We start from the raw sequence: 22,700 nt of genomic DNA, 5'->3' as shown, positions 1-22,700 counted from the left end.
GGTTCAGAGTATCATGAAGTAGGCCTGCACTAGCTGAGGGAGAGGCGGGAAGTGGTGATTAAGAGTATCATGAAGTAGGCCTGTACTAGCTGAGGGAGGGGCGGGAAGTGGTGGTTAAGAGTATCATGAAGTAGGCCTGCACTAGCTGAGGGAGGGGCGGGAAGTGGTGGTTCGGAGTATCATGAAGTAGGCCTGTACTAGCTGAGGGAGGGGCGAGAAGTGGTGGTTAAAAGTATCATGAAGTAGGCCTGTACTAGCTGAGGGAGGGGCGAGAAGTGGTGGTTAAAAGTATCATGAAGTAGGCCTGCACTAGCTGAGGGAGGGGCGGGAAGTGGTGGTTAAGAGTATCATGAAGTTGCCCTGTACTAGCTGAGGGAGAGGCGGGGAAGTGGTGGTTAAGAGTATTATGAAGTAGGCCTGTACTTGCTGAGGGAGGGGCGGGGAAGTGGTGGTTAAGAGTATCATGAAGTAGGCCTGCACTAGCTGAGGGAGAGGCGGGAAGTGGTGGTTAAGAGTATTATGAAGTAGGCCTGCACTAGCTGAGGGAGGGGCAGGGAAGTGGTGGTTGGGAGTATCATGAAGTAGGCCTGTACTAGCTGAGGGAGGGGCGGGAAGTGGTGGTTAAGAGTATCATGAAGTAGGCCTGTACTAGCTGAGGGAGGGGCGGGAAGTGGTGGTTCAGAGTATCATGAAGTAGGCCTGCACTAGCTGAGGGAGAGGCGGGAAGTGGTGGTTGGGAGTATCATGAAGTAGGCCTGTACTGGCTGAGGGAGGGGCGGGGAAGTGGTGGTTTGGCGTACAGTCGAACCTGTCTATAAAGACCACCCTAGGGAAGGAGCAAAAGTGCTCTATGCACTGATAAGTTATATGATCTAAAGACAGAATAACAGTAGTATGCTAAGAAGCTTCAATAAATTAAAAAAATCATACATTGCTTGGATGTGCACTTTCTTTTACCTTTGACCACAGTCGTTGCTGAAGAGACTATCTGTCTTTCTGTCTGTCTGTCAGTCTGTCGGTTAGTCTGTCTGTTTGTCTGCCTGTCTGTCTATTGCTATCTCTCTCTCCCTCTCTGCGTCTTTCTACCACTCTCTCTCTCTGTCTCCGCGTGTGTGTGTGTGTGTGTTTGTGTGTGTGTATGTTTGTGTGTGTGTATGTTTGTGTGTGTGTGTGTGTTTGTGTGTTTGTGTGTGTGTGACTGTGTGTGTGTGTTTGTGTGTAGGTACATGCACACTTGCACACACAAGTTCAAGCCAGTTGTCATGTCTGAAGCATATGAGAGGAAAAAGACGGGCCAGTGGAAAATGCCTACGCTGGTAAACTATTGCTTCAAGTCGCACTTTTGCAACAGAAATGATTTCAGTCATAATAGGCTTGAAGCTATGTGACGTCAGAGTCCGACAAAAGCATATATTTATGGGGCAAGTGGAGACAACAAAGAGTGCATGTTTGTGTGTGTTCAATCGCAGAAAAATAAAATAAATTCTGAATCAATCGATACATAAATGTTATATGTATTTTTGTTTTTACCAAAATATGACAATTGACACAGATATCGACAGGTATTGTTCACCTCGACCGCTGGTGCTGTCTCCGATGAAAACTGACTGCCTCAGTCTGTGTAAAATGTCATATTTTTGGTCAAAAATACAAATAACGTATAATAGTATGCCGTGACTTTTGTGTGTAAGGAACATATACACAACTTGTTTGAAATCAGAGGCAACATTCTCAAGATTTTATTAACAGCCTGTATCGAAGTTCAAGAGGTGAGCCAAATCTGAAATTTCGCAGATTATTTAAACAGTACATTTTTGTCGGGTCGATGTTGAGGGTATCCTTATTTGTGCGGCGGTCACGTGACCTATGTGAATGGAATCTTGGTCCGAAAAGTGTGTCAGATAGACAAGTTAAATGTCTTTAATGGCATAGAAAGTTCGAATGAAATTACACCAGCATGAATGTTAGAGTTGCGGCACAAATCATGTTGCAATAATGTTGGCTCAGGTTATTTAACTACCCTTTGATAAACACACAAAGTAGACCGGAGACGGGAACTTTTGTGTATGCACTCATAACTAAACGTTTAGGTCCAAACTGTTAGTTAAACAGTAACTTCGGCATTTTCAAAACCAAATTAGGCATATTTTGAAACGAATACACCCTTTACATAGAGAGCTGTATTGGATATCCTAGGAATCAATAGTTTTTTATTGATGCCATAACATTTCAAACTGTTTGAAACACTCTGATTTTGTTTATGTGAACATAAGCTGCTTATACCGCGAGAACCTAGCAGTCGCAGCGCACACTTTTACGCAACGCTATAATATAGCCCTACAGTTTTTGATAGGATGGTCACAACTTGATAAGAACAGAGAGAATATTGCTTACAATATAATTCTTATGTATGATTTGCAGCCGGGCTTTATTTCTATCAAATAAACTTTAACATAGGGATACCGCAGGCTACTCGGGTTCAAGGTGCTGCTTGTTTTATCAGTGTCAAGGTCGGCTGTGATTGTATTATTTGTTGTGACGTAAATTGAATTGCCGAGGTGTAGGTAGGGGAAGGGCCCCAAATATGGATAGGCTCTAATTATGGACCACATCCTGTTCTGACAAACTAACCGTGCTAGAGCACTCAAAACAATCAATTATTTCCTCTCTTTTTAATAAGTTTCTTTAGTTTCTTGTTGTGCTTCAAAAAGTGATATCATCGAACCAAAACAAAGTAATCTCATGCATATTTGAATTAGTCTGACCACTCTTAATTATTCTGAATTCTATTTTTGCTAATTAGCTCTAATTAGGCGTAACTGTTAACGTAAGAGAGAACAACTACCAAGCACAAAATGAAACTTATTCGCAAGAAAACAAGCTAGTTATCAGCATGAAAAAAAAGGTCCATATTATGAGCCCTTCCCCTACTATATACCCAACAGAGCTTTTACATATACCTGAAATATACGTGGGTAAGAAAGTAATCCTCTCATCTCTCTCACTTTCCCGTTCTCTGATTGAGTTGTTGTATGTAACACAAACTTTCCTCATCGAAAGCGGGACAAATGACAGGTACAGGAAGACACTGGCTTGAACTGTGTGCGAGTGTACAGTACAATGACATACACGAACAAATCTGGCCACCAGCCATGCACCACTTGACTATAACTACCAAAACACATGCACGTAGAGTGAAAGTGACGAAGAAACCCAGCAGAGGTAAGTGTAGATTCACAACACGCAACTTTGCTGAGCCCAGTGTCGACCACCAGTGTCAGAGGTAAGTGCAACTTTCAGGCAGAATGATTGTGCTTCATCTTGAACATTAACCTGAAAGCACATAATCAAACAAGTAAACTGGATAATCTTTAAGTTCCCAAACAATAAATGTTTGTTTCCAATGACCTGGATAAAAAAAAAGAGGTCGGTACGGTACGGTAGGTCGGCCATTTTGGGGATTAAAGGTCGGTTTTTACATTTAGTCAAGGTTTGAATAAGTGTTTAATATAGACTGGGAATCGGACTGAGAATATGTTGATCACGTTTTGCATGTGACCTCTGTCAGGAACTATCCCCAAAACTGGTGTTCCCCATTATTTAGATTTATGTTTTGATGACGACATATCCAGTTTATCACAAAAGTTGGGAACGCACCAAGATGATCTCATTGTTCAATGAAATCGATTAAAACTTTGCATGTTTTTAATTGTGACAAAAGTTGAAAAATCAGGAGCAGAAATATAGTTAATCAAAGAATCAGAAACGTTGAATCTTTTAGTGTTGCATGGTCTTATAAAATCGTTGCATCAACATTCGTATACACACATCGATCAAAACACTGTCCTAACTTCTCGCGTATTGCCTGTGAAAAAACATTAACGTCTAATATGCTGGAGTTTATAGGTAATAGTGTTTGAAAAAGGAATGCGAAAAATTGAAACAAAAACCTTGTTTACTTGATGATCTGAACTTCAATAAAACATGTTCAGAATTAGTGTGTGCTGTTTGTTGACTAGTTCTTCATGACATACAACCATGGCATAACCACGCATTCAAATGTAAGCATACTATTCAACGCATACGTCAATGACAGGCAATTGTACACAACTGAACAATGAGGAGAAAAGAAGCAACTCGGGACATTTTAGAATAAAATATACAACATAGCAACTACACTTTGACAAAACACATTCTGAGAATATTTCTTCCGGCTGTCAGGTTCGTTGATTGTACACTGACTTAGTGCATTTAATAACACTAGCTGCTTCAACAAAGAACGCTGCTATGTTAAAAACATAAGTGCTTTCAGTATGAAACTAAGCATGTTTGCAATTTACGTTGATGTTTGAAGTGAAGCACAATTATTCTGCACGATATTTTGAGATGCTAATTAAAACAATGATCCCCTTAAATATTATGTATATAGTAATATGTATGTATGTTGTAATATGTATGAATATAGTAATATGTATGTATATAGTAATATGTATGTATGTAGTAATATGTATGTATATAGTAATATATATCTACTGGCCGTATAAAATTTCATCTCACACGGCATCACTGCAGAGCGCCTAGAACTGTACCCACGGAATATGCGCGATATAAGACTCATTGATTGATTGATTGATTGATATGTATATACTAATTAGCAAACCCTTTGAAGTTCCTGTGGATTGTTCTAGTCTAACCCTAAATGTTTACATTTTTCAGTTTAATTGAATTGTGCCGTTGTTTGTTCATGTTTTTATTTGATGGAAAGACTGATTGATAAGTACCCGTTTTGCAATTCGAATACTCCTGGATTATTTCATTACAAAAAAAAAACGTTCCCCTTCTTTTGTACTGTCACATTCGGATGAATGTTTCCATGGTGTATCGAATGTCTTGTTCTATTTGCAGCTATTTTAATATCATTCATGTCTCGTGATATCAAATTGTTTATTCCATTTCCAGCAATTGTATGTTTTGGATTGTTTTGTTTTTGTTCTTGTTCTTGTTATTGTTCTTGTTTTTATTCTTGTTTTTGTTCTTGTTCTTGTTCTTGTTTTTGTTCTCGATATTGTTGGTGCTTTCATGTTTGCCTGCTTGATTTTCAGCTTAACTTGAGAACCATTTTATATTTCGGAGTTGAAGGTGACTCTTGTAATTTCGTATAATGACTAAGTATTATTTTCTTTCTTGATTGTTTTTGCGTCCAAGTGTGTGTGTAGGTGTTTGTGTATGCGTTTGTGTTAGTGTGTGTGTGGGCGTGCGCGCGCGCGCGCGCGCGTGTGTGTGTGTGTGTGTGTGTGTGTGTGTGTGTGTGTGTGTGTTCTCTTATTCGCCCTTGGTTAGGCGAGTGCGTGCAAGTATTGACCATGACGTTGCATGACAAAACACAGGAATTGTAAAATAAATTAATTAACTAACTATTCATATCAGCCTCACCCCCACAGTGAATCACAGCAGGTCGAGTGTCTGGATCTGATGTACTGACCAGAAGGACAATCGACACATGAAAACCATAGGTAAGACGAATAAAACTCGAATCCACTCAACTATATGTTTACCCTAATCAACCCTGTATTCTCGGAATAAGTTGTATGAGTAGAAATCTATAAAATGTTAGCAAATTCAGTGGAGTCTACACTTTGTAAAAATAATAAGCTTTTTTTAAAAAGGGATTTGTTCTGTAAAATTAAGGATAGCTGATATCAAAAATAACAATTAGAATAAGACTTAATGTGCAAAATAAAAACTGAAACATGAGTATGGGGTATTCAATTTTTCCACAAAACCACTACTGATGACATTATGCAGATTCTATTGTGAATATGTGAACAAATAAACAATCAAATCCTCAAGAAGAGTGTTATTTCTAATACTCTGACAGTTAGCAATTAATGTTAACAGACATGTCTCAATAATGATATCAACATTCGCCTGCCGGCTTGGTCCCGCATAATGTTTATATCATTTTAGCACTGATATTATTCTGAGTTATTTATAATATGCTGACTGATAGTAAATGATAACAGACATGTCGAGAAAAAAAGATATCAAGCATGAGCCTTTTAGGCGAATGCTGATATCGTTTGTGAGACTTGTCTGTTATCATTTTATAACAGTCAGCATAATTATTAGAAATAACGGTTTTATTACCGTTTAATTCGACCAACATAAATTTCGAAGCGACCCGGCAAATCAGACAGAACAGCCGCAATGAGAACTTGAGCGCTCCTACCTGAATACGCCTGTCAGTCAAAGAATTCTCGTGACCTGGGTCAGCCAAGCAGAGAAACACACCTGACATAATGAATATTCACAGGTCAAATGCGTTTGACACACAACAATCTCACAAGATAAACCATGTTTCGGTTGCTTCGCTTTTTCTTGTTGAACAGAGAGCGACAGATTTAGAACCGACTCCAGACGGATGGAAAATGACTTAAAGATACATTTGACGTAAAGCGAGTGACGCAATTTCACTTGATTTTTCCCAACTTAGATAATTTAGATTTCAAGTGAGCGGGTCGGCATTGCACACTCAGAGGATGAGCGTTGCCTTATTGCTGTTCCGTAAAGCACCCACCGACAAAACTCGCTTTTCGGTATGTTTTAGATAAAGAGAGTATTATATGACAGCATTTGAATTGTCATTCTTTAGAATAAATCACGCTGATATTGTTGATTTAACTTGTTACTTTGTCTTGTTAATTTTTTAGCTTGATAGTCTGAACGTTATAACATTTAGAGGGTCACATAGAATCCGTCTTGATTGGTCAAAAAGCCATATGGGGCACTGAATTGGTAATAATGAGTGTTGTCATCATTTTCACGAGTTTTCATTCACACGCACCTGGGAAATAAATCTCATGTTCCCCAGGCAATAAATCCCCGGTTACCATAGTTGCAGGAAGCAGGTTATACATGGATAATCAAAAGAAAACCCAATAGAAACGCTCGGGGTTTCTTCGGCTCTTTTCATTGGTGTTTCCCCAGACCTAAACAGACGACACGACACTGCTTTGCAAAGTTCCAAAAACGAACTGGCAAACTGGGAAAAGTAAACAAAAAACAAAACTACTTCATGAAAGGTCATACATTCATCAAAAACAAATGAAACCTAGCGATATGTTTTGTCTTCTTACAGAGTCATGGAGTGCGTGGATCTTTGTTTCGATACACAGACGTTCGGAGAAACACGAACGTCAAGTTCAAGTAAAACGACCCCTGACACACACATTTTGACCCGAGCACAAGACGTTGTATCGATAAACGAAACGCAAATAAGAAACAATAATAAAAGCAAAGAAAATAGCAACAAGATATGCAAACATCTAACAAAGCCGAGCAAGCAGAATGACAGGTCTAATGAAAAACAATGAGGTACTGAGTCGGAAACAAGATCGCGATTCTTTCCTTCGCTGCACAACGCAAATCTTCTGTGACCTTTGACCAAACGTAGCTTCCACATTCGATCACTCAGCTTAATATTTACAACAGAAAGCCGAGGGGGTGGAATACCGAGATGAACCTACAGAACTGTGCATCCTCAAACCTGACATATTCATCCCAACATTTAATGAACTCAAAAACACAGACAGTTGCTTTCACACGCCATCTTTGAGTTCCAGTGGTTATCAAACCGGGACTCGTGTGGTTATCAGCACGGAACCCGTGTTTCAAGGCATGGCTCCCTGGGTTGATTGTGCAATTATTTTCTCACTACCAAAATGATGACAAAAACGATGTTTTGTGGTTTGTTGACAGACCAGCTTTTTTGTCGGTCTTCGGGGGGCATATCGACTTTTGTTTCATATTTATTGACCGCGGCCTTCGGCCTTGGTCAATAAATATGAAACAAAAGACGATATGCTCCCCCTCGGACCGACAAAAAAGCTGGTCTGTCAACAACCCATCAAACATCTTATAATGTCGATGCGTGCATGTGTTTGACATCAAACAGCATGTGCTTCTAACATGTGTGGGTTCAAGGGACGTTAAAACCAACAACTAACCGGCCTGCCGGGTCATGTTGACATTCATTTTCTTGACATGTCTGTTATTATTTCATAACAGTACACACATACACAAAACATCTCATACCACAGTGCTGAATACACGTGTTATTTAAAGTCAGAGACAAGCGAGAAAAAAACCCGATGTCATCATTTTATATCACAGTTTTAGAAGCACATGCTGTATGAGGTCAAACACAAACACGCATCGACATCACTCAATAATGTCACAGTGTTAAAATATATAATACATTATGCTTAAATTTCAGGTCGATCATAAACAACCAGCAAAATGGCAAGTTCATCTGGATCAGATCAGCCAGTGATCTGGTTGGACTACAGCGAAGTAAGCCTCTTTCTCTACAACGTGCCTTTTCGCTTGTTTGTGTTCGTGTTTGCTTGTCATGGACAAGGCTTAAAAATCTACATAGATAATAGACATACACGCTTTCATTTCCTTTTTAAAAAAGCTCTTGTTTGAAAAATGGACCTGGTCTCTGTTTTCCTGGAGCATACTTGCAAATATGTTAACTCATTTAAAACAATGTTCCCTACAAGAGCAACACCATTTCATGATAAGGATCTCACAAGAAAGCATCTCCCCCTTCCCTCTCTCTCTCTCTCTCTCTCTCTCTCTCTCTCTCTCTCTCTCTCTCTCTCTCTCTCTCTCTCTCTCTCTCTCTCTCTCTCTCTCTCTCTCTCTCTCTCTCTCTCTCTCTCTCTCTCTCTCTCTCTCTCTCTCTCTCTCTCTCTCTCTCTCTCTCTCTCTCTCTCTCTCTCTCTCTCTCTCTGCGATTCATTCAGGTGGAACTATACTATTGTCTATTTTTCTTCTCCTTTAACTGTAATCTGAACACGTGTCCCGTTTACCCGACGTGTATTTTCAGCCCAGGTGTTGTCAGTGCAGTCAGCAATCAAAATGCAACAGAGACGAGTACTGTGTATGCCATTCCAAGCACGTGCACTGCACAAACTGCCTTGCAGACAGCTGTACGAACCGAAACATTCTGCTAGTAAGTATGCTTTGGACGTCTGGCCCTTTCTCTCTTAAAATGAAAACCAGTCTGAGTGTCTTGGCAACATACTGAAGCGTGTTCACAGACTTTAAAGGAACCCATGTTCAGCTTTTTTTTCGTTCGAGTTGATGTGTATCAGCATAATGAGTTTATTGTCAGGCTGAAAAGATTACACAAATATTAACAAAACTTAAAGTTTAGTCACTGGTCTTGCTGTTCAGGTTGTTTTGCTAACACTAAAACAAAGATGATGAGCAAATCTAGTTTGCTGAATATCTACTACTGTCCATTAACATAAAATAATACCGCCACCAACAAAAAGAGTTTGAACCTATAAGATTGTTACGAAGGAAGCTACAAAGGTAACACAGGTAGTATGTCTTATAACTATACCAATACATTGACACTGTCTCGCAAATTTAGAGATTTTGTATTTACCTAGCACAAGTACTAATTGTTTCCTGTATCTGCACCACAGGGACCGGCAGTGGAGGTACAAGTTCCCCCATGCCATCATCCACCGCCACAAGTCAGCCATGGTACTCTGCCAACACACTTACCGCCACAAGTCAGCCATGGTACTCTGTCAACACACCCACCGCCACAAGTCAGCCATGGTACTCTGTCAACACACCCACCGCCACAAGTCAGCCATGGTACTCTGTCAACACACCCACTGCCACAAGTCAGCCATGGTACTCTGCCAGCACACTTACCGCCACAAGTCAGCCATGGTACTCTGTCAACACACTTACCGCCACAAGTCAGCCATGGTACTCTGTCAACACACCTACCGCCACAAGTCAGCCATGGTACTCTGTCAACACACCCACCGCCACAAGTCAGCCATGGTACTCTACCAGCACACCTACCTCCAGAGGTCTGGTCCTCACAGCGCCATGCTCCTCTTCCACCTCCATCGCTTGCACACGGCGATATTTCATGGAATCGGGTCGTTCAATCAGCACCATCACGCTCATCGTTCAACACATCTGGAAACCAGGCTACCCCCTCACCTCATCAGCCAATGCTGGTCAGTCACTCGGGCGGCCAGACCGAATATATATTGTATCCCTCATTAACTGAGATTGTATCAGGCGGTCAGGTTTCTTCTCCGTCACCGGCACACGTCAATCCATCATGGAACCAGGTTACCACTTTTTCATCTCCAAACTTATCAGTCGTTCAGCCTGAAACCCTGGTTAGGTATGTCAATCCGTCTAGCTCTCAACTCTCTCCACAAGGAATGCAGACTGTGTACACTCGGTCTCAAGTTGCACCTGTTCATCCAACTGGAAACCGTACTATTGTTCTGCCTCATCAGTCCTCATGGACCCAAGTGGCAGGTAGTCAGTCAACTCGTCAACAACAATTACATGTCGATGCAGCGTACACACAGGATTCTCTTTTCCAGCCATCAGTGTCACGGGTTTTGCCATCAGGGAGTCACCCTACTCCAGCACTATCTCGTACCGTACTGGCCAGGGCTCAGAGTGTGCAGGCAACTCACCTGCAACCATCATCCTCACAGGTCAGTCCCTCGCCAAACCAGGACACTCCATTGACATCGAAGGTATCAGCAGTGATATCGTCAGACCACCGGGAAAGTCTTGTATCTCCACTGAGCTCACAGATCATACTATCAAGAAGACTGACTTTCCCACAGTCTGTTACACCAGCTTTGTCTTCAGGAGACAAGCAAGGTGATGCTAGTGTCACCGATGCACAGTTTGTAAGGTATGTGTGTGTTTCTATGTGTGTGAATGTGTACTGTGGCAGAATGTGACATTTTACATTAGTGAGAAATTAACTAGGGAATGAAGATGCACCACATTCGCTATGATAATAAATAAGGGTAGCCTTGTTGTGCCCAGTATTTTCCCGTACATGTTTGAGATTTTCAACACGATCAATTAAATGACACATCTATTTCAGTGTACCATTTTTGTGCATGTTTTCATTGTCACCTCTATGACACACCTTCTCGAGGTTTACATCATGTATTACGTCATCATTATTAGTAACGTCAAGAGATATCTAAAAATGACTGCATGGCATATAGATCCAAGTGAACAAATCGTCATTAAACATCTAATGTGTACAGTTTTGTTTTTTAGGATACCTTTAAGGGCAATTCCAGCGTCACTGACGTGGCATTCGCACACAAATATAGACATTAGTTGCCATAAAAACAATGTTCAAAAGGGCACGTGTGAATTCAATGTAACAGGGGCATCATTTTTATGTGTTAAAAGATAGAAAGGTTTACAAGACCGATTTCCTAATTGTCCCCCCGTCTACCTGTCCGTTGGTGCGCCCGTTTGTTTACCTGCACCATTTCCCATGTAAATAACTTGTGAACTAATGATTTTAATTGTATAAAACTGTGTACATATCGAGGGTTCCCTGCCAGAATCCAGTATCTCGACTTTTTGGTGATTTTATTTTTTTTACACCAAAATATAGTTATTGACTTCCTCTTCAATGTAAATATTGAGTTTGAACCAAAAACTAAAAAGGGATCGATTTATTGATCAGTGCCGAAACCAAGTATCGTTTGTTGTACACAAACCATCCGTGCAAAAACCCTGTATAGTCAGATACGGGGTTCTGGCTGGCATTACTTCGGTGAGGATCATAGAACGTTCCCTGCCAGAACCCTGTATCTTGAGATACGGGATTCTGGCATTACTGCGGTAAGAATCATAGAACGTTCCCTGCCAGAACCCTGTATCTTGAGATACGAGATTCTGGCTGGCATTACTGCATTAAGAATCATACAACATTCCCTGCCAGAACCCTGTATCTTGAGATACGGGATTCTGGCTGGAGCCTTTCTGACTGCAACTAACTCGCAATGGTCAGCAAAAAACACTTATTTCGACATAGGTGGCTTTTGTGGGACAAAATCAGACACAGATTCAACAGAACTCGTGAATCAAAAAGAAATGTTCGGAGATGGATCTTTTCGGCGCATGTTTTTTTATGCAGCAGCAGGCGGGTTTATAACCAGAACAAATTAGTGGATTTTTTTTAAGCTAAATGTATTGTTATGGTTTGTCAATAGTCAAAACTGTCCCGTAAGGGCGTATCTAAACTTGCATAAACATGTGGAACGTGACAAAGCGGCGAAGTGTTTGTGACACGTTTTTTTTTATATTACTTGCGATATTAACTACAATTTATACAACTCCTGCAATGCAACCGAGGGGTGGATTAAATATAGTTGATTATTTTTAGACAAGTGAGAAATTAGAACGAACTACTTTGATTAAACCCAAAAATCACACGTGGATTATTCGAAGTAAGAATAAAGAGGGCTAAAAAATAATCAACACTAGAATTTATTTTTAGAACATTTGAAACCCAGACGATTGGACCCTGTTGCGGAAGAATACGTACAATGTTGACTCAAAACTGTAACAACAATGGCTGACGTGTATGCCTAATCGACAGACAATGCCATTTGCTTTGTGTGTGTTTTTGTTGTTGCTTACAGTACATGCCATACATTACGTGTAAAATCCAGTTCTTTAACAGGCAACAAACCTTGCAAATTTCCAGAAGCTGCAATCTGAAGCGACCTATCTCTGATTCTAGCAGACGATCTCTCCAATGTTTAACACAAAATCAGCAAACTCTCCTGTCACATAGAACGTCCATTATATAGTGCAATGTTGAAATGAAGTTACCGGTCTGAAACATTTAGTCGTTTCTTCTGAGACAATCCTTGTTCTCTTATCATCTACAGATTTACCGCAGTCTTCACCACGCGAATTCACAACAGTCAGACTTTCGAACATGTATACAATCTACGTAGGCAAGTATGATACGTCATGACGTCATAGGATTCCTAGCATATTGACGTAATGCTAAACATCCGGTTATCCCGAGTTTTCTCCGTAATACATGTCCGTGGGTTTTTCAATGTTCGGTTATTTCCGTGGCTTCATGCGGAAAGGGAACCGTCGTCTGCAATCAACGACATGGACCATTCTGGTCCTTGCTGCTGACAAAAACATGATTTTAACACAGAATGTAATGTCAGAATAGCTATATAAACGCTATTGTGTTTTAATCGTAGCAATGGGGTCCGATATTTAGACGAGACAAGTATAATGCCGACGAGTCGGAGACTAAGAATAACGTAAAAGAATAGGGACTATTTGAATGACGCGCATTTGACACTCTGAGTGATTAGGCTGAAAATGAAATTGCCTACAAAATGTCGTCTGCATGACTGCATGTTCGACCCGTGTTGTTCGTTGTATAAATAGCTTAAACAATGACAACTCGTTGATTACTGGAAAATAAACCACTCGTGGGTATTTGCAGCCGCTTGGTAATTCACTCGTGTGCTCCGCACACTCGTGAATTACCAAGCGGCTGCAAATACCCACTCGTGGTTTATTTTCAGGTAATCAACTCGTGGTCATTGTTTAAGCTCTATGTAATCAGCTGCAGAACCAACGTTTACGGCCAGTCAGTGTCAAAGACTAGTTGTTTACCCGTGATTTGTAAAAATGTAGAACATTTTACAGATCACGGGGCGCCGCAATTTGTATAATGTTTTACAAATCACGTAAATGCCCCCGATATTTTTTCTTCTCATCTCCAAAGTCAAGGGATCTATTAGATTTTCTTCTTCTTCATTTCTTTATAGTCCCATCGCTGGGAAATATGGGTCGCTTCCTCCCAGTGGAAAGCTAGCAGCAACAGAGTCACGCTACCCCAAAGTCAAGCTAGGGATCTATTAGATTTTTTTCATTTCTTTATTGTCCCATCGCTGGGAAATTTGGGTCGCTTCCTCCCAGTGAAAAGCTAGCAGCAACAGAGTCACGCTACCCCAAAGTCAAGGGATCTATTAGATTTTATGGATTTTCTTCTTCATTTCTTTATAGTCCCATCGCTGGGAAATTTGGGTCGCTTCCTCCCAGTGGAAAGCTAGCAGCAACAGAGTCACGCTACCCCAAAGTCAAGGGATCTATTAGATTTTTTTCATTTCTTTATTGTCCCATAGCTGGAACTTTTGGATCGCTCCCTCCCAGTGAAAAGCTATCAGCAACAGAGTCACGCTACCCACAAGTGAAGGGATCTATTAGATTTTTTGGATTTGTTTTCCCTTTCTTTATTGTCCCATCGCTGGGAAATTCGGGTCGCTTCCTCCCAGTGGAAAGCTAGCAGCAACAGAGTCACGCTACCCCAAATTGAAGGGATCTATTAGATTTTTTTGATTTTTTGTTTCATTTCTTTATTGTCCCATCGCTGGGAAATTCGGGTCGCTTCCTCCCAATAGAAAGCTAGCAGCAACAGAGTCACGCTACCCCAAAGTCAAGGGATCTATTAGAATTATTTTCTTCTCATTACTTTATTGTCCCATCGCTGGGAAATTCGGATCGCTTCCTCCCAGTGGAAAGCTAGCAGCAACAGAGTCACGCTACCCCAAAGTGAAGGGATCTATTAATTTTTTTTCCATTTATTTATTGTCCCATCGCTTGGAAATTCGGGTCTTTTCCTCCCAGTGGAAAGCTAGCAGCAACAGAGTCAAGCTACCCCAAAGTCAAGGGATCTATTAGATTTTTTGGATTTTCTTCTTCATCTCTTTATAGTCCCATCGCTGAGAAATTAGGGTCGCTTCCTCCCAGTGGAAAGCTAGCAGCAACAGAGTCACGCTACCCCAAAGTCAAGGGATCTATTAGATTTTTTGGATTTTTTGTTTCATTTCTTTATTGTCCCATCGCTGGGAAATTTGGGTCGCTTCCTCCCAGTGAAAAGCTACCAGCAAAAGAGTCCCGCTACCCCAAATTGAAGGGATCTATTAGATTTTTTGGATTTTTTGTTTCATTTCTTTTTTGTCCCATCGCTGGGAAATTCGGGTCGCTTCCTCCCAGTGGAAAGCTAGCAGCAACAGAGTCACGCTACCCCAAAGTCAAGGGATCTATTATAATGTTTTTCTTCTCATTACTTTATTGTCCCATCGCTGGGAAATTCGGATCGCTTCCTCCCAGTGGAAAGCTAGCAGCAACAGAGTCACGCTACCCCAAAGTCAAGGGATCTATTAGATTTTTTGGATTTTCTTCTTCATTTCTTTATAGTCCCATCGCTGAGAAATTAGGGTCGCTTCCTCCCAGTGGAAAGCTAGCAGCAACAGAGTCACGCTACCCCAAAGTCAAGGGATCTATTAGATTTTTTGGATTTTCTTTATTGTCTCATCGCTGGGAAATTCGGGTCGCTTCCTCCCAGTGGAAAGCTAGCAGCAACAGAGTCACGCTACCCCAAAGTCAAGGGATCTATTAGATTTTTTGGATTTTTTGTTTCATTTCTTTTTTGTCCCATCGCTGGGAAATTCGGGTCGCTTCCTCGCAGTGAAAAGCTACCAGCAACAGAGTCACGCTACCCCAAATTGAAGGGATCTATTAGATTTTTTGGATTTTTTGTTTCATTTCTTTTTTGTCCCATCGCTGGGAAATTCGGGTCGCTTCCTCCCAGTGGAAAGCTAGCAGCAACAGAGTCACGCTACCCCAAAGTCAAGGGATCTATTACATTTTTTGTTTCATTTCTTTATTGTCCCATCGCTGGGAAATTCGGGTCGCTTCCTCCCAGTGGAAAGCTAGCAGCAACAGAGTCACGCTACCCCAAAGTCAAGGGATCTATTAGATTTTTTGGATTTTTTGTTTCATTTCTTTATTGTCCCATCGCTGGGAAATTTGGGTCGCTTCCTCCCAGTGGAAAGCTAGCAGCAACAGAGTGACGCTACCCCAAAGTCAAGGGATCTATTAGATTTTTTGTTTCATTTCTTTATTGTCCCATCGTTGGGAAATATGGGTCGCTTCCTCCCAGTGGAAAGCTAGCAGCAACAGAGTCACGTTACCCCAAATTGAAGGGATCTATTAGATTTTTTTATTTTTTTTTTCATTACTTTATTGTCCCATCGCTGGGAAATTCCGGTCGCTTCCTCCCTGTGGAAAGCTAGCAGCAACAGAGTCACGCTACCCCAAAGTTAAGGGATCTATTAGATTATTTGGATTTTCTTCTTCATTTCTTTATAGTCCCATTGCTGGGAAATTTGGGTCGCTTCCTCCCAGTGAAAAGCTAGCAGCAACAGAGTCACGCTACCCCAAAGTTAAATGATCTATTAGATTTTTTGGATTTTGTTTTCCATTTGTTTATTGTCCCATCGCTGGGAAATTCGGGTCGCTTCCTCCCAGTGGAAAGCTAGCAACAACAGAGTCACGCTACCCCAAATTGAAAGGATCTATTAGATTTTTTGGATTTTTTGTTTCATTTCTTTATTGTCCCATCGCTGGGAAATTCGGGTCGCTTCCTCCCAGTGGAAAGCTAGCAGCAACAGAGTCACGCTACCCGAATGTCAAGGGATCTATTAGAATTTTTTCTTCTCATTACTTTATTGTCCCATCGCTGGGAAATTCGGATCGCTTCCTGCCAGTGGAAAGCTAGCAGCAACAGAGTCACGCTACCCCCAAAGTGAAGGGATCTATTAGATTTTTTTCTCATTTATTTATTGTCCCATCGCTTGGAAATTCGGGTCGCTTCCTCCCAGTGGAAAGCTAGCAGCAACAGAGTCACGCTACCCCAAAGTCAAGGGATCTATTAGATTTGATTTGTTTTTCATTACTTTATTGTCCCATCGCTTAGAAAAAAAATTCGGGTCGCTTCCTCCCAGTGGAAAGCAAGCAGCAACAGAGTCGCGCTACCCCAAATTGAAGGGATCTATTAGATTTTTTGGATTTTCATTTCTTTAGAATGACCGACGTCTTTTTCGTGCCACAGTGGTAACACGGTGGTGGAACATGGATTCGAACCTGCGACCCTACGATCACAAGTCCAGTGCTCTACCAACTGAGCTACCGGGCCCCCGGGTTCATTTTTGCCGTATGGGCGATTGCACCCCCGCACCGCCCCTCCCCCCCCCACACACACACAACTGGCAGGCTGGATTTGTTTTCTTTGTTATGCTGAAAATCGTAATGTTTTACCTATCCGGCCCAAACCACCCCCACCACCAAGCATAGAGGCTATAAACAACAAATATTAACAATTAAGTAGATGTGTACTGCTGGGCAGTACATACCCCAAGCGAAGTCGTCCATCTGTGTGTACATGATTCTCTCTCTCTCTCTCTCTCTCTCTCTCTCTCTCTCTCTCTCTCTCTCTCTCTCTCTCTCTCTCTCTCTCTCTCTCTCTCTCTCTCTCTCTCTCTCTCTGTCTTAAAATGTGTCATCGATGACGTGTTTTCATACTTGCTAATGCGGCAGGCTAATCATGACGTCAAATTGAAACTTCTTGAAGTCTCTCAGAAAGGGACATAAAAACCATGTGGGGGTTACTGGTTTGGGCTGAAAAAAAACCCAACTCCACCTAAAATTCAAGCGCCTATGGGGCTGAATTATGCAGCATAAATTGTGAAACATCAGGATATCTCACACTTTCAATTCTGCCATCATGTCAAATCTGACAACAAACCTACCCACAAAATGTCATAAATATCGGTGTAGAATTGAGACTTAACGGTTTTTAACTGCCAAAAATAAGTTTTTTTGACTGGAATAGTTTGTCTTGAAATTCAGTTTGGGACAACGGACCCACCCACTAAATTTCATAAAGATAGGTGAAAATTTAAATGTAACGGTTTTTAACTGCCAAAATTATGTTTTTCTTCTGGAAAAGTATGGAGTGAAAATCAGTTGGGGACAACGAACCTACCCACAAAATTTCATAAATATCGATGAAGAATTGAGATTTAACGGTTTTTAACTGCCAAAAATAAGGTTTTTTGTCTGGAAAAGTATGTCTTAAAATTCAGTTTGGGACAACGGACCCACCCACTAAATTTCATAAAGATAGGTGAAGAATTGAAATTTAACGTTTTTTAACTGCCAAAATTATGTTTATTTGTTTGTTTATTTGTTGCTTAACGTCCAGCCGACTACGCAGAGCCATATCAGGACGAGGAAGGGGGGGATGAAGGGGGCCACTTGTCAAGCGATTCCTGTTTACAAATGCACTAACCCATTACTTGTGTCCCAGCAGGCTTTAGTAAAACTAAATTAATACCTACTGGAAGATTACCAGTTTCCAGTATGTTAAAATAGGCTTAACCTATCTACTGCTGGACTTACATCAGAACACTAACAGATTAAACTATACATGAATCGCGAGACAAGCGGCAAGAGAAGAGATTTTTGGAAAAAATACAGGTGAATGAGCAAGAAGGCAGAAAAAAGAAAAGAATTCATGAAGAAAAAGAGAGCATGACAGGAAAGAGGAACCAAAAATCTACCTAACAGCAAACTAGAAAGCTCCTGCGGTTCCAAAAACAGGAGGGGCTTTTAATTTCATAACCGCAGTGCCCCACTGCGGGAGCCAAAATTATGTCTTTCTTCTGGAAAAGTATAGAGTGAAAATCAGTTGGGGACAACGAACCTACCCACAAAATTTCATAAATATCGGTGAAGAATTGAAATTTAACGGTTTTTAACTGCCAAAATTATGTTTTTCTTCTGGAAAAGTATGGAGTGAAAATAAGTTGGGGACAACAAACCTACCTTTAAAATTTCATAAGAATCAGTGAAGAAATAGAATTTAACGATTTTTTAACGGCCTTTAAATCATTGGTGATGTCATCATAACCCAGTCGTTGTAGTTGTCGTCGTAGTTGTTGGTGTTGTTGTTATGTTCGTTGTCGTGATTGTTGTTGTTCTCGTGTTGTTGTTTTTGTTGTTGTTGTTGTTGTTGTTGTTGTTGTTGTTGTTGTTGTTGTTGATGTTGGTGTTGTTGTCGTCGTCGTCATCGTTGTACTAGTTGTTGTCGTTGTTGTTGTCATCATCGTCGTCGTCGTCGTCATCGTCGTCGTCGTCATCGTCGTCGTTGTCAGAGGTTATTTCTAAAGATTTCATTGATAGTCTTTGTTCTCGTCACCAAGACTTGCTAAGAACAAGCTTGGAACAGCAAGAGTTCCAAGAACAAGATTAGAACAACTCATTACATCATTACCAGTACGTCATTTGTATTTAGAACACACTTTAGAAAAAAACTCTTCAGCTACAAACCAGTCACCCTCACATGTCCGAGGTGTTTGTCTAAACCACTTACTGAAATGTTTTGAGGTTTAATGACCATACACATGTTGAACCGGTGAGTGTCTTCCGCTGCTTAATTCGCAAATAACTATTTTATTAAAGTCCGCTTGAAACGCTCAAAGATGAAATTCCATGTTAAAAAGTGACAAAAGTTTCACATTTTCCCGTTGTAACAGCTTCCGATGATATTATATGAAAATTCTGATCCTCTGAGAGGATTCCCCGAAACAAAATCAGTTTGTACGCCTAATTTTAATAGAATTGTCCAAACAGTGTCGCTAATATTGTGCTAAAAGATGAATTCTAGAACAATGTCCAGACAGACACCACTTGGCAAAAAAATTTTCAGTGCTGGGAGATGAAAAAAACAACTACCTCGCTACGCGCGGGCTCCGCCCGCGCTCCGCTTGGATCAATATGACATAAAGTAGATGTGTACTGCCGGGCAGTACATACCCCAAGCGAAGTCGTCCATCTGTGTGTACATGATTCTCTATCTCTCTCTCTCTCTCTCTCTCTCTCTCTCTCTCTCTCTCTCTCTCTCTCTCTCTCTCTCTCTCTCTCTCTCTCTCTCTCTCTCTCTCTCTCTCTCTCTCTCTCTCTCTCTCTCTCTCTCTCTGTCTTAAAATGTGTCATCGATGACGTGTTTTCATACTTGCTAATGCAGCAGGCTAATCATGACGTCAAATTGAAACTTCTTGAAGTCTCTCAGAAAGGGACATGAAAACCATGTGGGGGTTACTGGTTTGGGCTGAAAAAAAACCCAACTCCACCTAAAATTCAAGCGCCTATGGGGCTGAATTATGCAGCATAAATTGTGAAACATCAGGATATCTCACACTTTCAATTCTGCCATCATGTCAAATCTGACAACAAACCTACCCACAAAATGTCATAAATATCGGTGTAGAATTGAGACTTAACGGTTTTTAACTGCCAAAAATAAGTTTTTTTGACTGGAATAGTTTGTCTTGAAATTCAGTTTGGGACAACGGACCCACCCACTAAATTTCATAAAGATAGGTGAAAATTTAAATGTAACGGTTTTTAACTGCCAAAATTATGTTTTTCTTCTGGAAAAGTATGGAGTGAAAATCAGTTGGGGACAACGAACCTACCCACAAAATTTCATAAATATCGATGAAGAATTGAGATTTAACGGTTTTTAACTGCCAAAAATAAGGTTTTTTGTCTGGAAAAGTATGTCTTAAAATTCAGTTTGGGACAACGGACCCACCCACTAAATTTCATAAAGATAGGTGAAGAATTGAAATTTAACGTTTTTTAACTGCCAAAATTATGTCTTTCTTCTGGAAAAGTATAGAGTGAAAATCAGTTGGGGACAACGAACCTACCCACAAAATTTCATAAATATCGGTGAAGAATTGAAATTTAACGGTTTTTAACTGCCAAAATTATGTTTTTCTTCTGGAAAAGTATGGAGTGAAAATAAGTTGGGGACAACAAACCTACCTTTAAAATTTCATAAGAATCAGTGAAGAAATAGGATTTAACGATTTTTTAACAGCCTTGACACTGAACATTTGATAAATCATTGGTGATGTCATCATAACCCAGTCGTTGTAGTTGTCGTCGTAGTTGTTGGTGTTGTTGTTGTCATGTTCGTTGTCGTGATTGTTGTTGTTCTCGTGTTGTTGTTTTTGTTGTTGTTGTTGTTGCTGTTGTTGTTGTTGTTGTTGTTGTTGTTGTCGTCGTCGTCGATGTCATTTGTTGTTGTTGTTGTTATCGTCGTCGTCGTCGTCATCGTCGTCGTTGTCAGAGGTTATTTCTAAAGATTTCATTGATAGTCTTTGTTCTCGTCACCAAGACTTGCTAAGAACAAGCTTGGAACAGCAAGAGTTCCAAGAACAAGATTAGAACAACTCATTACATCATTACCAGTACGTCATTTGTATTTAGAACACACTTTAGAAAAAAACTCTTCAGCTACAAACCAGTCACCCTCACATGTCGGAGGTGTTTGTCTAAACCACTTACTGAAATGTTTTGAGGTTTAATGACCATACACATGTTGAACCGGTGAGTGTCTTCCGCTGCTTAATTCGCAAATAACTATTTTATTAAAGTCCGCTTGAAACGCTCAAAGATGAAATTCCATGTTAAAAAGTGACAAAAGTTTCACATTTTCCCGTTGTAACAGCTTCCGATGATATTATATGAAAATTCTGATCCTCTGAGAGGATTCCCCGAAACAAAATCAGTTTGTACGCCTAATTTTAATAGAATTGTCCAAACAGTGTCGCTAATATTGTGCTAAAAGATGAATTCTAGAACAATGTTCACAGACAGACACCACTTGGCAAAAAAATTTTCAGTGCTGGGAGATGAAAAAAAAAACTACCTCGCTACGCGCGGGCTCCGCCCGCGCTCCGCTTGGATAAATGGCATGTAGACTTCGTGGAATGCGATATTTTAACTTTTTTACAAATCGCGGTTTGAGGTTCGACGTAATTTGTAAAATGTTTCCACATATTTACAAATCACGGGTTAACACGAGTGTCTAAACTACGGGAGAAACGAGATTTCAAAACAAGAACATATTTTGGGTCAACTTGACTTGCTAGCCTGCTTTAACCAAAAAGCATTGACGGGTCACCATATCGATAATGGCACAGCTGAATGATGATCAAGATAATTATGCACCCGCACAGTATCATTAGAGGACGATGGGAGGAAGACCATAAAAAGAACCCTGTTTCTCGTGTTATTATGACGGTTGTGGGATTTGTTGTTTTTGGTTGCACACGAAAAAGGAAGACTGATCTAAAAAAAAGAAAAGAATGGTAGCTCAAATATGTAAAACAAGCAGTGCATTACAAAACTAAACAACACAAAATTCGTGGTGTGTTTCTCACATTTATTGTTTTGTTTTACAGCATGAATCAGATATTTCATTTGGCAACGTCTCCATACTCGGTAAACTTCCAAGAGCAGTCTAAAAACGGTGTTTTTTTCGGAAAGTGTACAGGCGCCTGTGCGTGTAACGTACGTCATCACATTTAGCTTTTACGTCACGCGTTTGCGAAGTTCTACACATCGTGCTGACTAAAACCACATGTAAAATCGATTCTGGCTGGTCAAGTCTGTACATAGAGCAGGTCCGAAGCTCTGGCAAAATGCTGTGTCATCATATAGGTGGTTCTGGCTTTATCACTTTGCGATTTTTTTCATGTTGAGAAGAGTGCCAAAACATCGTATCTGAAGATACGGGGTTTTGTTACGGCTATTCTGTGTGATTTGACATGTTGGGAAGAGTGCCAAAACATCGTATCTGAAGATACGGGGTTCTGGCAGGGCTATTCTGTGTGATTTGTCATGTTGGGAAGAGTGCCAAAACATCGTATCTGAAGATACGGGGTTCTGGCAGGGCTATTCTGTGTGATTTGTCATGTTGGGAAGAGTGCCAAAACATCGTATCTGAAGATACGGGGTTCTGGCAGGGCTATTCTGTGTGATTTGTCATGTTGGGAAGAGTGCCAAAACATCGTATCTGAAGATACAGGGTTCTGGCAGGACTATTCTATGGATTTTATTCTGTACGGTGACTTGTCAAAACC

General features: G+C 40.7%; 1 long non-coding RNA gene across 1 annotated transcript; it reads left to right on the top strand.

The window, feature by feature from the left end:
- Positions 1–5,382: 5,382 nt before the first annotated feature.
- LOC138951023 (uncharacterized) lies at positions 5,383–9,709 on the top strand. Its single transcript, XR_011450936.1, has 4 exons — positions 5,383–5,513; positions 8,276–8,352; positions 8,894–9,019; positions 9,501–9,709. It is a non-coding gene; the product is annotated as an uncharacterized lncRNA (long non-coding RNA).
- Positions 9,710–22,700: the final 12,991 nt, after the last annotated feature.

Source organism: Littorina saxatilis, linkage group LG16 (genome assembly GCF_037325665.1).
Source record: "Littorina saxatilis isolate snail1 linkage group LG16, US_GU_Lsax_2.0, whole genome shotgun sequence".
Taxonomy (NCBI): domain Eukaryota; kingdom Metazoa; phylum Mollusca; class Gastropoda; order Littorinimorpha; family Littorinidae; genus Littorina; species Littorina saxatilis.
Note: the sequence above shows the minus strand (reverse complement) of the source record. Positions and strands in the feature narration are given on the sequence as shown.